Source organism: Podarcis vaucheri (genome assembly GCF_965113315.1).
Source record: "Podarcis vaucheri genome assembly, chromosome: 2".
In the NCBI taxonomy this organism is placed as follows: Eukaryota; Metazoa; Chordata; class Lepidosauria; order Squamata; family Lacertidae; genus Podarcis; species Podarcis vaucheri.
Genome location: NC_138760.1, coordinates 4,738,864 through 4,754,668, shown reverse-complemented (window position 1 = coordinate 4,754,668; position 15,805 = coordinate 4,738,864). Strand labels below are relative to the sequence as shown.

At 45.3% G+C, this 15,805-nt stretch overlaps 1 protein-coding gene and 1 long non-coding RNA gene across 13 annotated transcripts in view; one reads left to right on the top strand and one right to left on the bottom strand.

Annotated features, from left to right (window-relative positions):
• Window positions 1-5,532: 5,532 nt before the first annotated feature.
• On the bottom strand, window positions 5,533-12,342 carry LOC309524519. 6 transcript variants are annotated; one of them, XR_014215953.1, is made up of 5 exons: window positions 12,276-12,342; window positions 9,612-9,742; window positions 6,447-6,721; window positions 6,236-6,339; window positions 5,533-6,088 (listed from the first exon to the last, which is right to left on the bottom strand). It is a non-coding gene; the product is annotated as an uncharacterized lncRNA (long non-coding RNA). The 6 variants fall into 6 exon arrangements; XR_014215954.1 differs by lacking the exon at window positions 12,276-12,342 and adding an exon at window positions 11,967-12,207; XR_014215955.1 differs by lacking the exon at window positions 12,276-12,342 and adding an exon at window positions 11,373-11,522.
• R3HDM2 (R3H domain containing 2) overlaps window positions 12,317-15,805 on the top strand; it is a 155,282-nt gene continuing 151,793 nt past the window's right edge. For 2 of the 7 annotated variants that reach the window (XM_082208100.1, XM_082208102.1), the window contains exon 1: window positions 12,318-12,447. The gene's annotated coding sequence lies outside the window, so the exon portion shown is untranslated. Of the gene's footprint in view, window positions 12,448-15,805 lie in introns of all 7 variants that reach the window. The other 5 variants (XM_082208103.1, XM_082208104.1, XM_082208106.1 and 2 more) reach the window with 3 other exon arrangements.

Here is a 15,805-nt window from a genome sequence, read left to right as displayed (position 1 = left end):
TTGCATGACACAACTCCTAAACATTCAAAAGCCCTGTCCTCCCTAGTTAAGAACCAAAAGCACAGCTTGATCAATAAGTGTTTGTGAGGTTCTCCTAGGTTCAGTAGGAAAATAATAATTGGGTGGTGATGGTTACCAGAGAATGGCTCTTTCCAGAAAGTAGCTACTTTCTGTGTGTCTGCATATACACTATAAACCTTTAAAGCAAATTCAAAGCACATTCCCCCACTCAAAGAATTCTGGGCACAGATTAAAGGTTGCTGGGAATTGTGAGGGGTATACTACAGTGCCCAGATTTTTTTGAGAGAAAGAATGTTCTTCAGATACACTTTAAACGTATAGTGTGCACACAGCCTGTGTTTGCAGCAGTGACTGCTCAATTTCCCAAGGAACGGTGCCATTTGCTCAAATCCAAGTTGGAGTCAAGTATGTTTAAAGCACATCCCACCTGACAAAAAAATAATGAAAGCTGTAGTTTATTAAGGGTTCTGGGAATTGTAGCTTTGCGAGAGGCAAGCTACAGTCCCTGGGTTTTTTGAGGGGAAGCCATGTGCATTAGAACTTCTTCAAAGGTTTGGTGCCTACACAGCCTCCTCCTGCCACTTCCTCATTGCTGGATCTTTTGAGGAGGAAAATCGAATCAAAGGCAACCTGGCCTTCTTTTGCCATAGGGTCAAGGATTGGGCATTGCTGAGGAATGACACCTCTGCACAGGTGCCTACAACAAGGGTCCCCTGCAATGAGGAGATAGACTAAGGGCTCACCCACACTTCCTTTTGTCCCAAATTTTGTTCCTTTTAGTCTGTGACTCCTGATAGGTTTTCCTTTGCCTGGAAAAATCTGCTGTTTATTGCTGAATCAGAACAAGTGTCAATCCACAGAAAACCTGATTGACGTTTGCTCTGATTCAGCAGTAAACCACGGGTTATCCTGGGGGAAATGGCAGGACAGAAGAAAAACCTATTGGATCCATGCCTAGAAGTCACGGACCAAATGGAAGTCTGGATGAGCCCTGAGGGAGGGTCCATGGAGGGTGTCTTGCCCAAAGGCTCTCCAGAACCTGGAGCTGAGAGGCACAAAAGTCTTTCCTCCCCAGCTCCTGTCCACTTCTGAGGAAGGAGAACAGGTTGCCTTAGATGCAGCCATAAGCCATCTTCCTGTGCTGCTCTTTGTGTGCGAACAGGAAATGTGCTACAGCGAAACAGGAGCTTAGGTGAGAAGGGGAAGAAGGAACAGCCATTTCAAAAGAGTTCACCCTCTTTCTCCTGGTATGAACCATAAAAGTGCATGGGCAGGTCAACCTCTCAGATTCCCTCCAACCCCATTTGCCTTGACTTTAGTGTACCTTTACAGGTCTTTGGGTAAGGAGTGCATAATTTCAGTGATCAGCAGGGCTCTTGAGCAGATGGCTGGCACATTTAACTAGCAGTGGCACTGAAACTCAGGAGGCTCATGATGAGAAGGAACTGGTCCCACAGCATTACGTGACAGGTGAAGTGGACCAGCGTCACTGGCAAGACTGAAGCTGGAACTTGACCCTGGAGAGTTGCACTGTACACAAACATGGATCTTGTCCCATAGCAACACCCAGTGCAGCTAGTTCAATAAGATAAGGAATGAAATCTGTGTCCTGAACCTTGATGTGTTGCCATCTCCCTTGCTGCACAGCTGATCACCTTGGGCCCCTTGCTGACGAGAGCTTGGAGTCTATTCCTGTTTCATGCAGGAATTGCCTAATCAGTCATGCTGGGTATGTACTTTTGCCAGCAACACAAGACTATTGCTGGATCTGATCCCTCCTGGGAAGCCTTGTTCTTGATTTGTCACTGGAGCCAATACCTACTGACTGCCCACCAGGACTCTCGTGTGATGTCAAGGAGGGGCAGCAGCACAAAGGTGGGACACATATTGATTGCTCTGGGAGCAGAAGACCCTAAATTCAGGTTGCAACTTGTATATATGTTTATCTGCCAGTAAGTCACACTGAATGGATTGGGTCTTTCCAGTAAACATGCTTGGAATTGCAGTCTCAGTCTGACATCTCCAGTTAAAAGGACTTTAAGAAGCAGGATTGGCGAAGACTTATCTCTGCCTCAAACTTTTGAACAATCCAACTTCCAGCTCCAACTCCCAGCAGCCCAAGCCAGCATGCATGGCCAATGTTCAGGGATGGGGGGAATTGTAGTCTGGCAACAAAAGGAGGGCCACAGGTTCCTCATGATCCTAGAGAGACTTCATGATGGTCCAGTGATATATAGATTAATTAACTACTGATGTGTATTTTATTAGTAATTAATAATAAATATATGAAAACTATAATTCATGGAAATCCAGGAGATTTGTTTTGTTTTTCATTTGTAGGAGAGGTACTGATGATATATATCTGATGTTATATTAGCAGTTTGGATGTTATGTTCACTTCAGTTATGGACAGGGAACTTATGGTCTTTTAGATGCTGCTCGACTACAACTCCCATCCTCCCTGACCATTGGCCATGTCAGCTGAGGCTGATGGGAGTCTGATAACATTAAGAGGGCCTTGTGCTCCCCATGCTACATGCCACCTACACCCAATTTTATTTGATTTTCAATTATATGAAGAGTACAAGAAAAATAAAATAAAGTGGCAGATGAGGGTGATGGACTACATGGAATTGGCGGAAATGACTGGCAGAATCCGAGACCAGGGAGAAGAGTCGGTGGAAGAAGATTGGAAGAAATTTAAAGACTATTTACAGAAATACTGTAAAATTAATGAATGTTAGAATGATGTCAGAATGAAGTTAAGTGGTTTTAGCAGCAATGTTATAAAGGTGTATGTAAAAATGGATTGTTAACAGGTGAGAACCTAAAGCTATAATATATTAAGTTAAAGGATTAAGATAAAAACAAAGAGAGAAAGGAATTGCTGAATTAATTAACTGAACTGGAATACAAAAAAGGGAGGCGTGAGGAGGTCAGGGAAACAAGTAAATGAAATGTAAGGCATGGAAAGATTGATTTGTTTTTTAAGTCTCTTATTTTTTCTGTATTTTGTATTTTTTCTTTTTTCTATTTTTCTTTTTCTTATATATGTAACTTTTTTTTTGAAACCTTAATAAATATCATTAAAAAAAAAAAGAATTATAAAACACAAGCAACCAAAACAGTTAAAGTTAAAAGTCACAGTATCATTTTGCAGAAGCAATTATTTTATATAGTACAACAACTTATGTACAAACTTGCCCAATGAACAGAGAAGGAGAATACAATGCTACCTCCAGCATGTTTGTTTATCTGGCTAGTTTTATTTGCGAAATAGGCAGTGCAATCATATCCATGCATGCCCGCCAGCCATATGGTTGACGGGGCACAGCTGATGGGTGTGCAGGGAAAGGGGAGGCTGCCGGCAAAGCTGTGCAGCTCCCCCACTTGCTGGGGAGCCCCTGAGAGGCCGGCGCCCTGGCGCAACGCACCACTAAGCCCTATGGGAAACACAGCTCTGGTTGGTTCTGTGGTTGAGCTTTGCCCAGCATTGGTAGAGAGAGAGAGGGAAAACTCCTGTGCTCAGTTTCTGTGGTTCATGGTTGTGCTTGCATCCCCCGACATTTGAGGAACCAAGCGACAGAAGGAGAGTGACACTGAGAAGGACACTGAGATCCAGCACTGAGGGCCTTCTGGCGGTTCCCTCATTGCGAGAAGTGAAGTTACAGGGAACCAGACAGAGGGCCTTCTCGGTAGTGGAGCCCACCCTGTGGAACACCGTCCCTTCAGATGTGAAGGAAATAAGCAGCTATCCTATCTTTAAAAGACATCTGAAGGCAGCCCTGTTTAGGGAAGTTTTTAATATTTAATGCTGTACTGTTTTTAATACTTGATTGGGAGCCGCCCAGAGTGGCTGGAGAAACTCAGCCAGATGGGCGGGGTATAAATAATAAATTATTATTATTATTATTATTATTATTATTATTATTATTATTATTTTATTATTATTATTATTATTATTATTAGAGTAGTGCTGGAAAACGGCAGCACGAGGGCAGATCTGCCAAAAGATGGCCTCAAGCCTGCATAGCAACCAGCAATGGGGGAAATTAGTCAGAACCCACAAGAGCTTAAGCTCTGGTGGGGGGCAATGGTGAACATGCAAGCCCCACCCTCCAACGTCCCCACGTGCAATCGAACCACACACAAGTTACCAGTCTGCAAAAAGTCTTACTAGCCTGTCGGGCTGGCAGTGGAAAGGTGGAGAGCAGTGTTTCTATGCTGGTTGGAAAGGAGGGAGCATCCTTCCTCTTGCAGCCCACTTGAGAAGGGGCAGGTGCTCCACCCCTTCTCCATCAGTCCGCTTCCTGTATGTCACTCAGACTGCCTACCACTGAGGTACAGCCCTTCCGCAAGTTCCAAGGAGTTCCATGGCTCCTCACCCCGCACCTTTACTATGAAGGAGAACATGAGAGGAAATTGGTTTACCTAAATCATCATCCCTACTGCCATTCTTTGGCTCTGGCTAATTGCTTCTGTTAGGGATGCGGGTGGCGCTGTGGGTAAAACCTCAGTGCCTAGGACTTGCTGATCGCATGGTCGGCGGTTCGAATCCCCGCGGTGGGGTGCGCTCCCGTCGTTTGGTCCCAGCGCCTGCCAACCTAGCAGTTCGAAAGCACCTCCGGGTGCAAGTAGATAAGTAGGGACTGCTTACCAGCGGGAAGGTAAACGGCGTTCCGTGTGCTGCGCTGGCTCACCAGATGCAGCTTGTCACGCTGGCCACGTGACCTGGAAGTGTCTGCGGACAGCGCTGGCTCCCGGCCTCTAGAGTGAGATGAGCGCACAACCCTAGAGTCTGGCAAGACTGGCCCGTACGGGCAGGGGTACCTTTACCTTTAATTGCTTCTGTTGGAAGAGATAGCAGGGATGTCTCTTATCCTAGCAGGGATTTTTTTTTGTTTTTATTTTATTTTATTTAAAATACTATCATACAAATACATTACAAATAATTACAACAGAATTTCACACAAAAATGAAAAAGGAATAACAAGAATAAAAATAAAAAGCAAAGAGGAATTAACATTAAAATAAAAATATCGGTTGTATTATCATATCTTGACCAATAAAGTTTTGTTCTTCTAGAACAAAAACTTCCAATCATTCTTGTTGTACTTTTTCTAATATCTTAATTTTATCACAGTTTATTTTATAGCTTTTTCTGCATATTTTTCTAATATATTTTCCCAATTATTTATTATACACAAGTATCATTCAATTCTGCCAGGATAATTTCATTTTTACAGTGTGATCTTATATACTCCTTGAATAATATCCATTCTCTCTATACTTTTTGATTTAGGGCTTCCCTAACTTTTCCAGTCAGCTTTGCTAAGTGAAAATACTCTACCATGAGTGTTTTCCAGTCTATTATTGTTGGTATTGTTTCACATTTCCAGCTTCTGGCTACGAGTATTCTTGTGGCCATAATTGAGTACATAAACAGTGGTCTTGTGTTTTGCTTTATTTCTGTTGGTAATATTCCTAGAAGGAAAATCTCCGGTCTTTATGTTAAGTTTAAATAGTTTTTAAAATTCGTCATATATGTTATTCCAAAACTCGCTTATCACCATACAAGTCCACCACATATGGTAATAAGATCCTATCTCCTTTTTGCAACGCCAACATATTGGTGAGCTTCCTTTATACATTTTGGTGAGTTTAGCTGGGCTATGATGCCATCAGTAGACCATCTTCATGGTATTTCCCCTCAAATTATAACATGATGTAAATTTGATATCTTGCTGCCATAACCTTTCCCACTGTTCCATATTGATGTTATAACCAAAGTCCTGTGCCCATAGCAGGGGATGACTGTGACTAGGTGACCTGTTTGTCTTCTCGGTCTGCTGCACAGATGATGGGGAACTTCAAAGGCCCTGCTCTCCCTCCAGGTCTTCAATTATCATGGCAAAGAAGAGAAGGCAAGCAAGTTTAACTGATTTCTAGGGAGTTTCCTATTTACTCTGAACTTATCCTTGGAAACAGACATTACCTTCATGTTTTCTTGGCATTTCTTCCTCCTGCCATCTTCTTCCAGACCAGGATGGCAGGAGGTCTGCAGAGCCTACAGGGAAACAAAGAGCCACATGGGAGATTTTTATTTTTCTGAACCTCAAAATAGGCCTCAGACAGTTACAGAGAGACCTTTCCTAAGAAACTTTGAGGACTAACATTACTCTGGAAGCAATATCTATATGCTGAAGGGTCTTACCTTTTGTGTCCTCTCAAAGAGGGGTCCAGAGGGGGAGGTCTCTGGGAGAGGAAAATTTTTATTCTTTTTTCCCAAGTGGGAAAGGACTTCTCAGTTTGGGAAGCCTAGAAAAGAAAGAGAAATGGGGCTCAAAGCACTCTCTAATACCTCGATGCTCAAGATGAATTCTCTAGCATCACAGAATTCAGATGCTGAGAGAAATCCTACTTACATGTCTTCTCCTTTCTCTCTCTCTCTCACAGAATTATCCAAGCATAGGAGATCCCCAGGCCTTCTAGAGCTCTGGCGACCAATGAGCCAGCAGAGGGAGATGTCACAATGAACCTCGTGACCCAGCAACCCTGGGCCCTGAGAAAACTAGCAATCCTGCTCCTCTTAAGTGACATGACTAAGTTTTCTCATGTCTTTTTTCCCATGTTCTCCAGGAGAGGTGAGACCTTATTCCTTCTCCCCAAGTGGGACAAAACTTTTCTCAACCTCGAAAGCCTAGGAAAGAAAGAGAAAAATGTGAGAAATGGGGCCCACAGTTAGTACTCTCCTGATCTGCCTTCCTAAACTGGTTTTGGCATTCACACATCTAAGCTCAAGAGGAATTCAATATCATCACAGAATGCAGATGCTGAGAGAAATCCTACTTACATGTCTATCTCCTTTCTCTCACACAGATGAAATGATATCCATGCGCTGCTCTGGTTTCGCCAGAAGCAGCTTAGTCATGCTGGCCACGTGAACTGGAAAAAACTGTCTACGGACAAACGTCAGCTCCCTTGGCCAGTAAATCGAGATGAGCGCCGCAACCCGAGTCGTCCACGACTGGACTTAACTGTCAGGGGTCTTTTACCTTTAGGCCTTTTAGCACTCTGGTGACTAATGAGCCAGCAGAGGGGAGGTGTCACAATGAACCTCACGACCCAACAACCCTGGACCCTGAAAAAACCAGCAACCACAAGCACTGCTCCTCTTAAGTGACGCTGCTAAGTTTTCTCCATGTTCCACAATATGGGGTATCTGGCTCTGACAAACTTACACAGCACTGTAGGCTTGAGATGAAACCACAAGAGGCATTATTCATTCTCATCTGGAAGAACTTGGATTTCCTGTGGCTCACAATTCTCCTTGCAGATCTGGGCTTTTATCAGACTAAATTAGGTATTTGTGTTTTCCTGCATCACTGCCCATGACTTTTCTTGTGATGATCCTTTTGTGTGTGTTCTAACTAAGCTCAGTTTTGTATCTTGTAGCCGACAACCCTTGTTTGTTTATATTTGTTATTTGTTCTTCTGAATAAATATAACAGTACAGATGACATTTTATTGTTCAAGATACCAGAGGTGGGCAGGGGGGGGGCACATGATTTTTGTAGAGCCCTCAGTGATATAGGCATTCTTGTTTCTGAGGGTGCTGACAAGAATACTTTGGACAGAGTCTGGTTAACTAGGAACCCAGTGTGAGATGACTCACTGCATTTCCATAGGACTTTTAGGTTCAACATACACTCAGAACCCGCCAAACCATATAGCATTCACTGAGGGTTTTTTTGCAAGTCCCTTATTGCTCCAGAAGAAAGTCCAGGAGTCTTCTCATCATAAGGTACCCACACTTAGCAAGTCTTATGTTTGCCCTTTTGTTTGTTAGGACCCTATTTGGGGTGGGGTGGGGGAAAGACCAATCCTTTTAAAATTGATTAATATGAGTGATGCTTTCTTATTGTTCAATGCCTCCTTTTGCTTTTGGTATGGCTGGGCCACTAATAATAAATATCATCTTGGTCCTTTGGATGGTCAGGTCACACACAGGCAAGGTGGAGGCTGTGAACATGCTTTGCTCATCCTGAGTGTGAGATTTGGGCCAAAAGACATGAGGGAATGCTTTCTCCCATATGTACCTCACCATGCCCCTAAATGCTCCTGTCCTTCACAAGCAGAATCTCAAGGGGTGTGCAGCAGCACCTGCTCAGTGCTGGCACCTGCTATTTTGAGCTCCATTCTTAGGAAACTTGGATTGGCCTCATCCTTAGACATAGTTCAGTGCCACCAGGTTCTTTTTGCCCAGGCATTTTTTCCAGTCTTGGATGGATATAATTGCATTATTGCTCTGAGTAGTTTTCATTCCATTGACTTAACTACTGTGTAATTTGTCCTTTGAATGAGTTTGGTGTGGGGTTTTTCATACTGTTTGGTGGTTTTAGAAAAGTTTGGGCTCGAGCTATGGAAGGGCTATATATACACATATATAAATAGAGCCATTTTAAATTTGGCCACACACACAGAGAGAGAAATAAATGCTATTTTTTGGAGCCTGGTGCTTCAGGGCTGACTCTCTTTTGGATTTGATGCTGCTTTAGCACTAACCACTGCCTATGAAACAACAATCCTATCATGCACCTCCCTTCATTGCAGAGCTGATTTCTGCTGGAAACTGTTGAGGGGCTTGCCTATCAGTATGTTGTTCAGCTGTTTCCACCACCGATCAGCTTAGCAATGGGGAGGGGGCCTGTGACTCACATGGAAGTCAGAGAAAGGTCTGCCTGCAGGTCAAGGGTAACTCAAATGTGGCCAATGAGTTTGCTGCAGCTCGATTTGTGTATTTGTAAACAAACTGATATTTCAAAAATGATGTTAGTCTTTGCCCTCCCAAGGAGAATGATAATGCAAAATGACCTGGAACATCCTACTCTTTGGTGTTTGGAAAGTGTGAAATAATGCAATACAAATTAGCATTAGCAATGAAAGGTGTGCAATGTGTTGATATTGGCAGTGTATTGAAGGTCAAAACTTGTGTACTGGTGACGTGCCATGTTTTGGACTATGGCACTGTTTGGCACACTTTTTTATGCTTGAAGCTTGGAAGATCAACCTGCTTTGAAGCATTTTGATGGATATGCTACATGGTGCCCAGCAGGAAGCACATGTCTAAATAAATGTGGTCTAATACCTAACAGCCCAATCTTCCTTGCGCATGCTGCAGTGTGACCAATAGATGGGTGGAGCTAGTTTCAGGGACTATGTTAATTGTCTGGGTGACACCCTTGACAAAGGAACCCTGGCTTGGTGTAGATTCCATGTAGACTCATCTCTTAACCACTGGGAGTGCCCGTCCAAGTCCCTTCTCCTACCTCAACCCCATCGTTCCCTTTCCCTTCCAGCACTCACTATTGATAATGGCTGACTGACAGCACTTGGGCCGCTTAACTATAATCTCTCTTCTATCACTTGTGGCTTGAATTGAGAAAATGAGTGTTTGTCTATTTTTACAATGCCACTACATGCATTACTTAGCTTACCAATGCCAGGATGCAATGCTACATTGTTAGTGGCTGCTGTTACACCTTTGCATAAGTTTAGACTTTTGCATAACTTTCTGCTTTTCCTTTTACCTCGCTCAGGCAACTTCGGATAACACTTCATGCATCTGACAAAGCAGACTCTTGTCCATAAAAGCTTCTGCCATAATAAATTCTCTGGTGTGGTAACATCTACAGCAGAAGGTGAGGCATTTGGGCATATTCTGAAACAAATTATTTCAACATAAATAAAGATATTTTGAAGAGGCCTTGTGTTGAAAACCCTAAATATGCAGGCGGGGTGGGGAATGACCTAGTGTAACTCCAACCACATTTCCACCATTCTGCACACCTGTTCACCTTGAAACGAAAAGCACCTTATGTATATCTATCCAACTAATGGGATATTCTCTCTCTGTGTGTAATGAGGACTTTCTCCCAAGTAATCATGCAGAGGATTTGCCAGCCTAAAGGGCAGCAGAATTAAAAGCATAGGAAGAAGGATGTAAAACCTTGTTTTGAGCAAGTCCAGTTATGAAGTAAGCTGGCTTCCTCCTTCTCACCCACATTAAGAAGGAATCAGGTAACAACTTGTTAAGTACCGTAATTTGAAAACAAGGTTTACTTACTTCATAAACATACACTGGTTCACAGCAATGGCTGTGTTGAACCATAGGTGAGTTGTTCCAGGAGCTTTGCTAGCACTACCTGAATACTCAAGATAACCTCACAACCGGTGGCAGCTGTAGCTTTCGTGCAACACACTTGGGAAGCAGGCTAATTCCTCTTCAAAGATGGCGGTTACCACAATCCATGGGTGTGTGATACTATGTTCCAGGCCTAATTGGAGCAATATCAGCCGCCTGTGGGGAACATTGAGTGTGGTGGAGATCATGGCTACCTGTGGGCTGCTCTACTGTTTAGAAAGCATTTGCTCCAGGGCCTGCTTGCAGACAAGCCATTTCCTTGCTGTGGAGTCTGTCCCACAATGTGCTGGAAGCAGGGGCAAAGAGGGAGCCTTCAGACCTTTTGTTGTGAGTTTGCTTTTCCTTTAAATAAACTACTACACCCTGATCAACCTGGTAGTGTGGATAGTTTTCTTTGGGGACCTGACTATCCGGAACCCTGTGACCCTCTGGCTCTGCGGGACAGAACAATGGCATTCATAGGCGCCGCCCCCCCCCAATAATCTCCGGCGCCCCTCCAGCAGAGCGCCACCGCCGCCCCTCCCCCACCCCAAAATGCACAGGGTCAGGCTGCATGCCTCCTGCCTTCCCTCCCGAGCGAAAGCTCCACCCAATTTCCGCTCCGGAGCTGATTAATAGGCACAGCACGCTCTCCCCTATTCGCTCACGAGGAGGCGGCGCCACTTTATTTGCATATTCATGAGCTTATTTATTATTCATGAGCTTTCCCGGCCCCCCCCCCAATATTTTTTATAAGTCCGCGTCCCTGATGGCATTACAATGCTACCTCAGGTTAATAACTTAATTTGTTCTGGAGATCCGTTCTTAACCTGAAACTGTTCTTAACCTGAAGCACCACTTTAGCTAATGGGGCCTCCTGCTGCTGCCGCGCTGCTGGAGCACGATTTCTGTTCTCATCCTGAAGCAAAGTTCTTAACCTGAAGCACTATTTCTGGGTTAGTTAGTTATTTCTGAGTCTGTAACCTGAAGCATATGTAACCTGAGGTACCACTGTAGTAAAAAACCATACAGGGTAGATTTTCTCAAAATCTGAACATAAAATTAATAGATATTAACAAGTGTAAAAAGTAATAACTAGCTCAACGGTACTAACTACCGTGCTCTCCAGGGGAGGGAGGAAAATGACGCCACACAGAGCCCCCTCTACCTGCCTGTCAGCAATACAGCTCGGCGGACTTCATGCTTTCTCACGCTCATTTGTGGGGTCTGGCTGCTCCCTCCCACATCGGCAGCCTCCGCACCGCTGCCTTTTCCGGGCCGCTATTCCGGCAGCCCTGCGGGGGACTCGGCAGCGCCTCGCTCCGTCCGCGCCCCTCCCCCTCCAAGGCCAGCCAAGCAGCCGAGGGTCTCGCGCGCGGGCGGGCGGGCGGGCGGGCGCGTCGCAGTTGCCAAGGCAACCGTGACCTAGGCGCGTCGGCGGCAGCGGCAGCGGCGTCGGCGTCGTGACGCGCGCAGGGTTACGGCCTCACGTACCGGGGCGAGTGACGCAAGCGGCGGGCGCACGCACATGCACATACACACGCGCGCGCGCGGCCAGGGGGAGGGGCCGGCGCTTCTTTCCCTTTTTCTGTTTCTTTTTTTTTCTCCCCCCCTTTCTTCCTCCCCCCTTTCTCCTCCTCCTCCTCCTTTTTTAAATATTGTTTTTGGAGAAAGGTGCTGTTGTTCCCCCTCCCTCCCTCCCTCCCTCTTCTTCTTCTTTTGCCCCTCTTTTCTCCCCTCTCCTCACCAGCGGCGGCCTCACCTGTCCTCACGAGCCCCCTCGGCCAGGTACCACCACAGCCGCCGCCGCGCCAGCCCCCCCCCCCCGTCTGCCTTGCTCGCTCGCTGGGCCTGCCAACCCTCCAGCGAGCCGGGCCTTGACCCCCGCCTCTGGGCCAAGCTTTGGACGGGCCCGCCGGGGCGGCTGAGGCCATTTCCCTCTTCCCTCCGACCCTCAGCGCCCCCCCCCTCCAGCTTCATCCCACCTTGAGCCCCAGCCCCCCCCCTGCACTTGTTGCTCCGAAGGGGCTCCTCCCTCTCCCCCCCTCCACTTTCTCTTTGCCTCCTCTACCTCCGCTCCGTCTCTCGCGTCAGAGGAAGCGGGGAGCACAGCGGGTCCTTGGGCTCCCTCCCGCCCCGAGGAGGAGGAAGGCAGGCGGCGGCGACAGCAGCACCGCCCGGACACGGCAGCGAGGGGAGGGGGGCACAGGTTCCCCTCCTCTCTCCCCCCTTCTCCCCCCAAGGTAAGCGCGATCTCGTCCAAAGTGGGGCTGGGATTGGAATCCCCCCGTTTGTCTTTCCGCTTTTGGTATTGAGAGTTTCGGGGTTCGGGCGATTTTGGGGGTGGCAAAGGCGGGTGAAGATGCTGCTGCTTTAGCTGTCCCTTGTTTGTTTTGTTTAAAGCCCCTTCCACGGTTAGTGCTCTGCGTAGGGGAAGACTTCCTTGTCCCGGATGTAGGAGATACTGGAGGTTATATTTCCTGCTCCACCTGTGCAACAGGTCCGAATCCGAACAATGAATGGGGTTAAGAGAGTATTTGGAGTCTGTGTTGAAGCAGAGAATGATGGACAGTGGTGTATGCCGTCGGAAACTATTTTCTCCGGTTGGTCTCCCTCTTCGCTCCCGCCTTGTGTTCAGAGAACGCAGCTGTCGAGAGAATCTTAGCAGAGACTCTTGTGCCCTCCTTCAGTGTGGCGCTTCAGATCTTCATTTCTCGGTCAAGTGGGGCAGATCAAGCTGTGGCCATGGCAGTTGCAAGAGCTGAAGCATATTCCTTTATCCCACCCATGCTCTGAGATTCTCACACTGGTAGATTTGGTAGTTTTACAGAGGCTCTGCTTTTTGCTTATTTGTAGGCTGGATCACCTTAGCTCTTGGTTGCCTGTGGCTCCTAAATATCCAGCAGCGGAGGTGTAAAAAGCATTTTCATCTGCTGCTAATGTCAGGAGATTTGGTAGCAGCATGATGTTGTAAAGTTCTGAGAAATATGGAGAATGCTAATGATACCAGCTGTGTGTTGGGTTCAATAAGCAAGGACATGGAGATGATCTCAGTGACAGCCTCTCAATTCTGGAACTCCTCCCACTGTGATTTTGCCAAAATCCAAGTCTGAGCAGCTTTTGGAAACAAGTCTACCTGTAAATGAGTTAAAGCATTGGTTTTCAACCGGTGTTCTATGGCACCCTAGGGTGACGAGGAACATTCAGGGTAGCCAGCAGCTTTAACTTGCAGCTCATATCTTCCTGAAATAAAACAGCAACAAGAACGTGGTGAAACACTTTTGCAAGACTGTTTATCTTCTTAAAATCTACCCCCCCAAACAAAAATCCTTCCTAGCTTCAGTAACAGTTTTACACAGAGGGCTTGAGAAATGCAAGAAAAGTTCCCGGTGTGTGTTTGTGATGATATCTGGAAATGGGTTCATATCACTATCACTCCTTTGAGGGAATAACAGATAGTCCTTTACTTGGTCTTGCCAAGCTGTTGAGTACTCATGCAGTAGGTTCTCCCAGCTGCATGATGTGCCCCTTTATTTATTTATTTTGCTTTGCAAGTTTAAGTAGTGGCCCCTGTGGTTTGGGTGTGATGTTCTACAACATGTCTCTTCTGCTACAACTTATTCAGCATCTTCTTAATTTTTTTGTTCTTGTGAAGTCACTCCAAGGACCATCTTCATTCTTTAAGGAAGAGAGACTTTTGATCCACAGCAACAGAGGGGACCTGTTGTTGTTAGTGCTGAGGGCCTCATTCTATCAGATATATGGTCAGGGGCTGTCAGCAGGTGGACATAATGTCAAAGGTGGACTGGGCACCCCTCTTTGCTTGCTCTTCCTCTCTTTCTCCTGACTACTTTTGTATATCCTGCCCTAGTAAAGGCCATGCCAAGTTACTGAACTGTGATTCCAGCAAATCCAACTTAAACTAATAACTGCTAAGAATGCCCAGCAGCCTTTGCAAATTTGAGCTCATTGTAGGAACCTGACTCTTAGTTGATCCTTTGCCACAGGTCTTTGAACTCAAATGGAGCCAGTGAGTGCCACTTTGCAAATTCCATGCCACAGAGATCGCTTCCTTGCACCCTACTACAAAACTAGAAAGCTGAAGCTCCATGTATGAGCTTGGAGGCTTGACCTTGAAGTACAGAGGTTAGAATGACTTTCTGGAGGAAGCTAGGCTACCCTAGTCTCCACACTCCATGTTTGAGCCTTCAAGCTTGCTTGCCTCCCTCATCACTCCCCTGGTTTCTCTCTCTCTTTGGTTGCCACTGCTTTTGTTCAGAGAGGGGCTGGAAGGTAGAGCTCTCAAGGAGGCAGAAGGGTGAGGCCTATTATTCATTTCATTTCTATACCACTTTATATTTTTAAGGTGGGGGAATCCAAAGCAGTTTACAACCTAAACATCAAATAAAACAATCAAAATAAAGCATTACTAAAGAAAGGCAAATATAAAGTATACATTTAAAGGAAGATACGGTAATTTACAGGAAACTAAAATATTATCTTAAAGATTTCAAAATAAAATATTACGAAGGAGGTTAGCTACAGATCTCACAGTTAATGCAGCAAACTTAACAAAAAAAGAAAAGAATCTCAAACATTTTTTTTTAAAAAAATACTAAACGAAGTATTCTGATGGACCAATTTCAGTGCCCCCCTGATGCTCCAGATAAGTAATATTGTGGTTCAGTGGGGCTGTGGTAGCCTTACGTCTTAAAACCAAGGTCAGTGAAGGCAATAGTTTGGCACACAAGATGTGCAAAGTAGTCAGCATTTGTGGACTGTTGATTAATGTTGACATCAGACCTCTGGGTATAGGGCGGTATATAAATTAAATTAATAATAACAACAACAATAATATTGGAAAATATTCTAACATTTTATTCCCTTGTAAATAAGTGACCTTTCATGTCTTGACCTGAGTGTGATGTGCCTCCTGATACTTTCTTCAGAGGGTGTTGGGGGCAAAATAATGGGTGTTTCAAGAGTGGTAGTTGCTGAATGGAGGCAAGATGCCCTCTGTCACTTTCCTTTAAAGATAGATAGCAGCCATTCACCGGTCCTAGGTAGTCCAAGTAAGCAACTTTTGCTGCAGTGGGTGGATTATGCAACAACATTACTTTTTGGCAGGAACACTTGTGGTATATTTGAAATAAAGTGTTTATTTTCACTGTGAAAAGGGAAACCTGTTCAGTTGCTCAACTTTTGTATGTAGAAGGTCTAATTTGTTACCTGTCTTTGATGTATACTTCTTGGGGAAGACCACTCCTGCTGTGAACCCAAAAGTACCTCCTTGGAAGTAAATTCTCTTAAAGGCAATAGTGCTTCTAAGTAAATGTGCTTAAGGCTACAATTCTAGACACACTTATTAGAGAATAAGTACAATTGAATTCAGTGGGATACGTTGAATAAATGTGCCCGAGTTTGTGTTGCATGTCAGAATCTGGGCTGCTAGCCTTGGAAAACCTTAGGCTTCCATCCATATTGTTTCCTTGCCTGGGCAGGATATTTCTGGGGACGGATACGTTTAAGACTATGTACTAGGATACAGATGTATTGGGGCCATGTAAGCATCTAAAGATAGAAACTGTGAGCTCTTCAGGG